The following is a 12201-nucleotide window of genomic DNA, read 5'->3' on the forward strand; positions in this document are numbered from 1 at the left end:
CTTAAAAAAAAAATAAAAATAAGATCTGTTATGCCAAGTTCATGATCTTTGTTGGAAAAGAATAGGACTCTGACATGAAGGATGAAGACAACCGGGTTGATATGCTCACCATCTTAAATCCCCAGATTCCCCTGAATGTTCTAGCTTGTCTTCCCTATAAAAAGCTAATTCTCCCTACCTGCTTGAAGATGATGCAGAGGTTTCTGCAACATTAAGGCAACATGTGACCACCCATTTCCCTCACCCCCACAGGGTCTCTGTGCTCTACCCCCTTCTGGTCACGAGGCCAATAGCTAGGGTTGAGACACATCATGGCTTGGCCAAGGAAATGCTGGCCTGATACGGTAGTGAAGGGGAGTATATTTTGCCATCCCAAGATATGCCTCTGGTATGTTGACTTTTTAAGATTGTTTTTAAAAAAGAAACTGTAGACAAAAGAGAAGCCCAAAGAGCTTCAAAACCAGTAGGAGTTACCCTTTTGTAAGAGACATGTACATGTATAAGGAAAATCTCCTCTTATAAAGCTCTTTCTGAAGGTACCGGGAAGATGGTGGTGGTGGTCTGGGGAGGGATGACTCTTAATCTCTAGAAACTTTTATCAATGGAGAAGACTGACAACCGAAATCTGCATAACTACCATCCTCTTGTTTACTGTGCGTTGCCTTACAACCTCCCATGACTGACCCCCCACGCCCAACATCTTCTGCCTTTAGCTGAGGATGGTATTTAAGGTGGTGGCTTCAGCGGTTTGGGGAATTACTCAGTTTTCCTGGGTCTCTCCCTTGCCTACAGGAGGGTTACATGTTTTTAAGTGTTTTTCTCCCGTGAATCTGTCTTATATCAATTTAATTATCAGACAGGCCGAAAAATCTAGAAGGAAAGAAAAGAAAAGTTTCCCGCCACTACAGTAGGAAAGGAGCTCTACCTCAAAGGAGCTGTAGTTCCTGGTTCATATGCACTGGCCTGAGTTGGGGGAATATGTATGAGACTAGATTCTGAGGGCCCTTGACTAAGTGGGGGAAGTTGGATACGGGAGAGTTCAGTGATTTAGAAGGATTCTTCCAGGAAACAGGATTTGACTCCTTGGCAAGGACTTTTCAAAGATGGTTCTTTTTTTTTTTTTCTTTTAAGATTTTATTCATTCATTTGAGAGAGAGAGAGAGAGAAAACAAGTAGGGGAAGGGGCGGAGGGAAAGGGAGAAGCAGGGTCTCTGCTGAGCAGGGAGCCCGACGCAGGGCTCAATCCCAGGACCCTGAGATCATGACCTGAGCCGAAGGCAGACGTTTAACCCACTGAGCCACCCAGGTGCCCCCAAGGATGGTTCCTTTTGCTCACATGGACAAAGCAATGATTCTGCTTTAGGTAGGAAGGCCAGAATTGCAAAGGCAGGGAATGGAAGATAATGTGGCAGAAGTGGGACTGCTAGAGTGGGTATACTACGTAAGTCCAGAAAACCCGCTGGAGGCCTGTATTTATTGAGAGGACAATTACCAGAAATATAAAACCCTGGTACATTAGAATCCAGGTAGCAGGGCTCTAACCATCAGTAGCCAGGTTGATATAATTATAGTGAAGAGCAGCAAGTTTAAAAGCCAGGTGACCCTGACCTTCAAAGTGTAATGGAGACGTTTCACAGAACATGACATTACTAGGGGGAAAGAGAAGGCAGCAACTCAATTCATAAAATCAGGTGAAATCAAGGACAGAGGACCGGGTGGCTGAGTACCGTTACACCGATAACGTCCCTGTTTCTTGCCCAGTTCTTGGACTCGAGTCAGTTTTTGGAACCTGAACCTATTTTTTTTTTAGGATTTTATTTATTTATTTGACAGAGAGAGAGACAGCCAGCGAGAGAGGGAACACAAGTGGGGGAATGGGAGAGGGAGAAGCAGGCTTCCCACCGAGCAGGGAGCCCGATGCAGGGCTCGATCCCAGGACCCTGGGATCACACCCTGAGCCGAAGGCAGACGCTTAACGACTGAGCCGCCCAGGCGCCCCTGGAACCTGAACCTATTGACTGAAAGAAAGGCAAGTCACTAGACGGAAGGGCCTTGCAACACTACGGTAAGTACACCAGTAATGATTATCCCAGTCCGTGCCCAGAGGGACCCAGAGCTATTTACTTAAGTAACTGTACACTAAAGAAAGGATAGTTTCCAAGCATTTTGAGACCTGTTGGGCACAGAATCCAAGTTGACATTGATATCTGAATGCCTGAAGCATCATTATGGACCTTCTATGGGCGTGGGAGGAAATGAGAGCCAGGTAATACATGGAGTCGTGGTTCAGGTGGGGATCACAGTGGTTTCACCGGATCTACAGACCCACCCAGTCGTCATTTCCCTGACCCAGACATGTATCCTTGAGATGGACGCCCCTAGTGGTTGGCACAGGCACCAAGATGAGCACTATCACAGTGGCAGAGGCCACGTGGAAGCCTCCAACATTGCGCTCCCGCCCATTAAAGTAGTAAACAAAAAACCAATATTTACTCTTAGGGGAAATGGCAGGCATTACTGCCACCCTAAAGAATGCAGGGGGGCTAGTCTTCCTCCTCTCTTCATTTGGGTAACCAACATGGTCCTTGTAAAACCTAGATAAACCCAGGAAGATAAAAGTGGGCTGCTAACGCGGCTGACATTGCGGCTACTCCTTGTTTGTTACAAGGACCACGTTGGTAATTCTCCTGTGCTCTTTCACAAAATAGTCCAAAGAGAACTAGATCAGCTTCACATCGTGCAGAACATCATAACGGTCCATTCTATTGATAACATCACGCTAATCTAACTGGCTCCGAGAAAAACATGGCTGCAACATTGCCAATGTTAAGACACACACACTCCAGAAAGTGAGAGATAAACCCTATGAAAATTCAAAGGACCGCCACAAAATTAACAACAATCTTGGGACTTCAGTGGTCCAGGGTATGCCAGCACCTCCCCTCAACAACAAACATTTTTGCATTTTTTTTCTTCTCGCCACAAAGGAGCACATCCCCTCACAAGTGTCTTTGGGCTCTGGAGGTACCTGGAAAAGTACTCCCATCTTTGACTAGTGCTATGAGCCATATATTGGGTGACACAAAATTCTGTCAGCTTTAAGTAGGGCACAGAGCAGGAAAATCAGCTCTGTAACAAGTCCAGGCTATGATGTAAACAGCCCTGTTGTTCGAACCATGCGACCTAGAAGACCTTATGGTACTAGAGGTATCCTAGAGATACTAGTGGGAAAAATCGTGTGGCGTTTATAGGAATCCCCCATCAGAGAATCTCAGTACAGATTCCTGGGCTTCTGGAGAAAGGCCATGTCATATATACCTTTCAAAAAACTCCTGGCATCTCCCAACAGAGATGGAGGACCTGAACACTGGGATATGAAGTCACCATGAGGCTTGACAAACTCATCTGGAGTACTACCTTTCTTCCTCCCATTTTTTTTTTTTTTTTTGCAAAGCGCTTTCAGAGACACCCTATTCACCTGCTTGATGAGATATTTTATAACTAATCCGCAAGGGTTCCTCAGATCTCGAATTCCAGCCCAATGTGCTATTTGAGCAATGGTGTGTTGGTAAGTGTTTAGCAACTGGCTCTCTGAAACGAAAAGCAGTGATTTGCAGCATTTGCCTATTTCCATGGTATTAATACTCCTCCCATGGCTGATTTTAAGCGGCCGAGCTCACGTGACTGAATGCAGAGCTGGGAAGAGATACATGATGGCCGCCATTACTAGTGTGTCCATCCTACAGATACAATAGCCGTTAACAACTTCAGAACATAGATAATAGAAACAGTGAAAAAAAAGGAATGATGAGTTGCAAGTATTGGTTTCCTTTGTACATAATTTAACTAAGTTTATGTAATTTACATTTCAAAAATGTCTTTCACAACCATCTCAAAAAATTCCAGAAAATTTAAAAACTGCCATTTGGAGCTGGTAGTAGCTAGTTTCAGTGCACCTGTGAAAGCTTCTCACCGTGTGAGATTTTCACTAGGTGTGGAAGGTCTTATAAGTAAATGCAATTTTTAGTCATTTTTGGCCTGAGATTTTTGATGCTTCAGTAATGATGGTTGCTTACTCTTTCAATGTTTCCTAATTGCTATTTCAATGAACTGATTCTTGTTTCCTTCGGACCTTTCCAAATTAAATTATAAGCCTTTTTAGGGAAACGAACAGGTTTTTGTATTTTTGTTTGTTTGACATTTTCTTTCTTTTTTTTTTTTTTTTGCATGTTGCAGGGTCAAAATATGTATTCCTTAATTTGGACACATTTTACATACGCCAAACATGAAAGTCAGGATCTATAGATTCCAAATTAATCTAATAAACTGCTCAGATGCACCATGTTTTCATTTTTAACATTAGTTACTTTCTAAGGGTGATAGGAAATGAGTGTCCTAAATGAATCTCATATCATTTTAAAAAATGTATTATTCTCATTTCTAATGTTTCTCCAGTCTGCTACTTAATAAATTGGAAGGTCCAAAAAAATGGTTACAACTTGAAACTTCCCTTCGCCTGAGAATATTGAAAAACACCACTGAATCGTTTTAAGGGGGTTCCTCAGAAGGCATAGTTGACTTTCTCATCTTCTGACTAATTTCATACATTGATATGCTCAGCTGAATTTTATCCCTGGAAACATATCACTGAAATGATAAATAAGTAACTTTCATGAAGAACATAACTGTATACTTTCTCTACAAAGCACTAACCATTAGAGAAAAACATGAATGTACTGATAATGTCTCAAAACATTCAAGAAACTATTTAGCTGAATTTAACAGAGATTAATCAGAGTAAAATTTGAGTACCCAGAGTCTAATCTGTACATTAGAGTAAATGTCACCTATAATGGCAATGTAGTACATTTATTCCATCTAAACTGTTGAATGACTATTTTCAGGGAATATAAATGTCAATCCTATTAAAAGTACATAATTATAACTAGCTATATTTGTGGGGGGGAGGAAGGGAGAGATAGACACACATACATACATATCTTAGTCGCGGAGTAAATGTACTGAGACTTTTTCCCATCTTACAGCTTTCTTTTTCTGATAGACCTTAAATGTTGACAAATTTTCCCAATAATTAATGACTATACAGAGAGATTAACATTAGCTAACAATAAAGGTCCTCTGTGGTTTAAAGGATTGTCTGGGATTATTATATTTATTTCGGGTGAAGATTCTTCTAATTATCTCATTTCTTCTTAATTGGTGTCTTATAAAATAAATTAGGTATAATAATTATTAGTACTCATTTTTGACTTCTCCAGATATTGGTCTAAATTAAACAGGGGCGCCTGAGTGGCTCAGTCAGTTAAGCATCTATCTTCAGCACAGGTCATGATCTCAGGGTCCTGGGATTGAGCCCCACGTTGGGCTCCCTGCTCAGTGGGGAGCCTGCTTCTCCCTCTCCCTCTGCACTCCCCCTACTTGTACTCTCTCACTCTCACTCTGTCAAATAAATAAAATCTTCAAAAATTAATTAAATATTATAGTGCACATGCAAGTATCATTTCAAGTGTCTTTTTTCAGACTTGAATTCATTTATAGCTGCACCATATTTATCACATAAGTAAAAATATTGCCCAGGTATAGGCTACTTGCAAAAAAAAAAAATCTCCTTTATAAGACCTGTTAAAGTGCTACAAAAATATCCATGTGTTGTTTTAATGGACTTAATAATATTTTTAAAAAAGATTTATTTATTTATTTGAGAGAGAGCGCGCGAGCATGTGGGGTAGGGCAGAGTGAGAATCTCAAGCAGACTCCTCACTGAGCGTGGAGCTCAATGTGGGGCTTGATCCCTCCACCCCGAGATCATGACCCAAGCTGAAATCAAGATTCGGACACTTAAGTGGTTGAGCCACCCAGGCACCCCTGGACTTAATAATAATTTTAATAATATTCCAGAAAAGAGGAAAATAGAGAAAGAAACACTAATTTCCTTTTTAATTGTGAACCTACACTTAAATGTCTAACATCTACTGAAAAGGGCTCATATTTTAACATGGGTTTTTTGTTTTGTTATTGGTAGTGCTGGTGTCACTAGCATATAAGAGAGCACAAAAGGAACTAGATTAAATGATTATATACCAAAGAGAACAGCATCTGTGCATCTCATCCATTTTTCTCTCACAAACACCACTCTTGAGTGAGGCATAGATTAAATTAGTCATCTCTTTAAGTGCCTTCTTAGCAGTAATGATGCAGCCTGTCATCTGTGTTGATGATACTATTGATGGGGCATCGGTGGGTATAGTTGAAAGTAATCTGTGCTCTCTTACCTATGTTTCCTTGTCTCCAAAGGCTTCTGCTCCTAACAGAGTGCTGAAATGGACTTTGCTATGGATTCAGCCCCTGTATGAACAATTTAGTACCGAGTTCTACATGGAACTCTGGTGTATGATCAGATTTTGAATAAAACATCGGGTCATAACAAAACTATAAATTAAAACTAAAACATCATTTCCAACCCATTAGTTTGTCAAAGCTCACCAACACTGTTGAAGATGAGAGCAGGGAAACTCATACTCTCATACGTTGTTAGCAAAAGGGTCACTAGTTAAATCTCTGTGAATGGAAATTTGAGAAGATGTAACAAAATCACCCAACACATAACCAACAATTACCTTCTAAGACTTTATCTGACCTGCACGCCAAACAGGCAAAATGATATAGATTCAAAGATATTCATCAGTGCTTTATTTGTATTCGCAGAAGATTGGAAACAATGAAAATACCCATCAATAGGGAATTGGTCGAAGAAAGTATGATAAATCCATATAATAGAATGTTATGCCACCATTAAGAAAGAATGAAGAAGATTCATTTATGTATGGATATGGAAGGATTCCTAAGATATACTCCCTCCTCCCAGCTTTATTGAGATAGGATTGACATATAACATTATATATGTTGAAAGCCTACCACATGTTAATTTGATACATTTATATATTGCAGTATGATCGCCACCATTAGTATTAGCTAACACCTCCATTCTGTAACATAATCATGATTTCTTCTTTGTGGTGAGAACATTTGAGATCTACTCTCCTAGCAAATTTCAAGTATATAATACATTATTATTAGCTATAGTCACTATGCTATACATTAGATCCCCAGAACCTGTCAATCCTATAACTAGACATTTGTATCTCCTTTTTTTTTAAATAGGGAAAGAGAAAGAGAGGGAAAATGAGAATCGTAAGCAGGCTCCACGTCCAGTGTGGAGCCCAACACGGGGCTCTATCTCAGAACCCTAGATCATGACCTGAGCCAAAATCAAGAGTTGGACACTCAACCAACTGAGCCACCCAGGAGCCTCTGGAAATTTGTACCTCTTGACCAACATCTACCCATTTCTCCCACACCCAGTCCCTGGTAACCACCACTCTGGTCTTGTTTCTCTGACTCCAGCTTTTTTAGACCCACATATCAGTGATACCATACAGCATTTATTGTCTTTCTCTGTTTGGTTTATTTCACTGAGCACGACACCCTCAAATTTCATCTGAGTTGTTGCAAATGACAGGGTTTCCTTCTTTCTTTCTTTTTTTTTTTTAAAGATTTTATTTATTCATTCGACAGAGATAGAGACAGCCAGCGAGAGAGGGAACACAAGCAGGGGGAGTGGGAGAGGAAGAAGCAGGCTCATAGCGGAGGAGCCTGATGTGGGGCTCGATCCCAGAACGCCGGGATCACGCCCTGAGCCGAAGGCAGATGCCCAACAACTGCGCTACCCAGGCGCCCTGGTTTCCTTCTTTCTCATGGCTAAATAATATTCCATTATATATATCTCATATATATATATATGATATATATATATATATCATATATATATATATATCACGTATTTTTTTATCTGTTGATCTGTTGATGGACATTTAGGATGTTTGCATATCTTGGTTATTGTGAATAATGCTACAGTGAACACGAGAGGGCAGATATTTCTTTGAGATCCTGATTTCAATTCCTTCAGATATATATCCAGAAGCAGAATTGCTGAATCATATGATAGTTCTATTTTTAAGTTTTTGAGGAACCCCCATACTGTTTTCCAGAGTAGCGGCACCAATTTACGTTCCCACTGACAGTGCACAAGGATTTTCTTTTCTTTACACCCTCACCAACTTGTTACCTCTTATCCTTTTGCTGATAGCCATTCTAACAGGTGTGGGACGATGTCATTATGATTTTGATTTGCATTTCCCTGATGATCAGTGACGTCAAGCACTTTCTCGAAGCAATACTTTTAAAAAGAAAGGAAATTCATTGAGTAAATTATGTTGTCATTTCTGTAAAAATATGTACACGTATTTATTTGCCTGCATATGTATAGAAGAGCAAAGAGTACACAAGAAACTCTGGATTAGGTGTCTGGGGGAAGCTTTTGAGAGGGAGGCTTGGTTTTCACTCTAATCCTTTTTGCAGTTTACATTTTTTGCCTATCTTGCTTATGTAAGTAAAAATAATTTTTATTTTATTATTTATTTATTTATTTACTATGATATGTTAGTCACCATACAGTACATCATTAGTTTTTGATGTAGTGTTCCATGTTTCATTGTTTGCGTATAACACCCAATTAAAAAAAAAAACTTGTAAAGCTTGGTGAGTCTTATTTCATTCTTCTGAGAAAACACCAGGTTCTGGGTCCATATTTTGTCCATCAATTGATTGGGCAAGTCACCGAGCCCTTCTAAAATGGAATATTTTTACAGCAAGAAGGATTATGAAGAACAATAAAGAAAGAAACACACTGGAAAAGAACTTTTTGGTGATTCTTAACCATTTTATATTATGAAGCTTTTACAAATCTTAAGATCTAAGGATTTCATCCCATAAAAATGCACAAAATCCTACACACGGCATCAGGGTTAGGGACCCTCCTGATGTCCATTTCTGGGCCCTGGATTAAAAACGCTTCCTCTAAAATAAAAGACATAGTTTTTTTCAGGGGCCCAGAGGAGATCCATTTTATCTATTAGTAATGAAACATCCAGCATGAAGAGTTTTGTCTTTTGAAAAAGAAATTGGGATTTTTTTTTAGCATGCAATAGTTTATATCTCTTTAGGCAACATTTCTTATTTTTAACAGGGAGATATAGTGACTGTCTCCCAGTTGCCATAAACTCAATCCTAGTATAAGCTATTCTTTGAGTCTGCTTAAGAGTAGTGATATCCAGGGGCGCCTGGGTGGCTCAGTTGTTGAGCGTCTGCCTTTGGCTCAGGGCGTGATCCCAGGGTCCTGGGATCGAGCCCCGCATCGAGCCCCGCATCGGGCTCCCTGCTCGGTGGGAAGCCTGCTTCTCCCTCTCCCACTCCCCCTGCTTGTGTTCCCTCTTTTGCTGTGTCTCTCTCTGTCAAATAAATAAAACCTTAAAAAAAAAAAAGAGTAGTGATATCCAGTATCTGTTAATATTCTCATGCTTATGATTTCACTGAGAAGGTCAAGAAATACCCAGGGAGATATTTTGGGCATGACAACCCTCTCCGTAATTGACCTCCAGCCAGGTAATCCTCTTCCTTACAGAATTTGGGGTTTCTTATGGCACCGAACCATTCTGAAGGTGAAATTTTGGAGATTCCATACACAGCCACAAAACAGATGGTAGAAAACTCCCCATACTTAGTGCATGCAGAGCTTATTTCACATCCAGAATCTTCTCTTCTCCTTGTTCATCTAAGGTCTCTGGGTCTCCACCTCATTCACTCCAAAGAGCGAGAATCAGCACAAGCAGGAGAGATTACTATAGCACGTTGAGACTAATTTCATCAATTGAATAGCCATAACGCACTCATCTTTAAAGATCGCTCAAAAGAACCTTGTCTCTCATAATGACGCAGAACTATGGAATTTCCCACAATGTTTTCCTTTAATAAGATTTTATCATTGAGAAAGTAGGCGGGTTCTCCTAAAACAGCTGAGAATCCAACTATAGATAGGACATACAGCTGTTTCGATACGAAAACAGCTGTTTTCCCTAGCTTCTCTATAGATACATCTCAATTTAATGTGGTATTTTCCAGATCCACATGATTTTTGCCTTTCAAGATCATGAGGAAGAATGAGAAAGAGAAAGTCCCAAACCACAGATTGCTTCAGAAGTGATTTCTGGCGATTTCGATGAGGTATCAGACCTAGATCTATGTTTTCACTGGGTTCTGTCCCACCCAAGGTTGAGTTTACAGACGAAGAAACCGGTGCACGGTGAAACAGTCCCTCACCCAACTGGTTGAGTCACGTTGGAACCTAGGCCGATGTGATTCCACTACTCCTCGGATGCCCTGTAAATTTTTCTGGTGAATCTATAAACTATCAATTTTAAAAGCCATATAATTGAAGCACCATAAATGTGATTTAAAGGTCCCAAGATGCGTGGTTCTCAGATTCTAGGACACCTCAGGATCACCTGAAGGGCTTGTTCAAACAGTTTCCTGAGACACTGGTTAGGGAAGGACCCAAGAATTTGCATTTCTAGCACTGGATTTCTTTTGTTTGGTCTTGTTTTGTTTTTAAGAATAACTGTAACATTCCCCTATTCTTCCTGAGCTGAATGGCATACATTTTTCTTTCGTCTTCTCTTTCATCTTACGTTGGTATTCTTCTTTATAAGTGATACATCTCATTACCATAGCACGTAGTGTGTGTAATCCTATTGATGTCTACATGTCTACAGGTAGTAAGCTAAATAACTCTCTTTCCCTTTTATTCTTCCCTGGGTGGTGAAAGTAACTTCGATTTGTGATAGACTTTTTTAGTATTTACTGATTTGATTCTTTCTGACATTCACATATCCTTTTAAAAATCCATTTTACTAACTGTGTTTATGTGTGTGTGTGTGTGTGTGTGTGTAACATCAAACACACTGTACTACAATTTTGCTGATAAACTTCGGGAGCAAGGATGTGCAGTTAAGTCTTGAAACTTAAGTACAAATGAATGAGCCTAATTTATTTCATCTAGAAACCAATTATTTAGAGATTTAAGCAATTTGGCAGCTGGGTGTGCAGAAGGGGATGTGGGTGGGACTAACATGTTTTTGCCAAGACTGAGTTTTTGCCTAGTGCTTTTGGAATTTCAAGAATCTAATTAAGACTTTTGGTAAATTTGCTTTAAATCACCATAGAATTAATAAACTCGAGGCATTACAGTGTCTGTCAGCTCTGATTTAATTTAGATGCTCAGTCCTTTCAAACTACATCAAGACTTCAGAGAAGTGCCAAATAGGTGACACTTGCCAAACAGCCTGCAGGTAGCCGCTGACACCCACGTTGTCGCCATAGCTGCCTGGCTAAGCCATGACAGCTGGTTTACTGCGTCCCTCACCCCTGCTGCTGAGGGACCCGTGGCACCCCTCCCACTACGCATAGCAGGTCAGGGGACACTGCAGGCCCACGTCGCCTTTCTTCCCATCCCAGTCACAGAAGTCTTTAGCCCCTTGCCGCCAAGGAGCTGCGTGTGCCAGCTCCTCCCCTTTCACAGGTGACTGCTCTCTGGGTTCAGGTCTCTCTGAAGCTCAAGCTCAGATGAGGTGAGTTCAGGCGCAAGGACTGGGATGCAGACATCTTGGGGGACTTTGGAACTAAGGGCAAGATATGCTTCTATTGCTGCCACATTGTGGGTGAAGTAAACTTGTAGGCTACTCTAGACACCGTACTGCTTTGTCTAACCTTTTTTCTTCCAGAGAAAATTCCACTCGATTTCCGGATAGTTTTCAATGATCTTTTAGAGCACGATTTCGGTTTGGTATTATTCCTCCACACCCTCTTTTTCTCGTCTCTCATTCTCTTTCCCTTTTATATGAATTCGTTCTTTCATTCCCACCTTGTTCCAGACTTTGAGTTCTTTGCTAAGGATCACTGGCAAGCTGGGAATTCATAATATTTAATCATAATTACTGAAATATTGCCATCATAGTGCTTTTCCATCTTACTGCCTAATTAGACCAATACATCAATTGTCATTTCTAGAACTGTTGTATCCAAAGGGCTAGCTTAAGAGAGCTGCTTGTGCTTTCATTTAAACAATAAAAAGATAATTTGAAAACAGCATGACAACAGTATGTGGGTGGGGGTGTCTTGGTTGGCCTGGAACTGACACTTAAACATGGTAGCTTGTGCCATTAGGCAGCACACCCAAAGTCCCCAATGACCTGGATTGAATAAAGTTGCTGGGTTTTTTTTTTTTTT

The sequence above is a fragment of the Ursus maritimus genome (assembly GCF_017311325.1).
Source record: "Ursus maritimus isolate PB19 chromosome X unlocalized genomic scaffold, ASM1731132v1 scaffold_X1, whole genome shotgun sequence".
NCBI classification, from domain to species: Eukaryota; Metazoa; Chordata; class Mammalia; order Carnivora; family Ursidae; genus Ursus; species Ursus maritimus.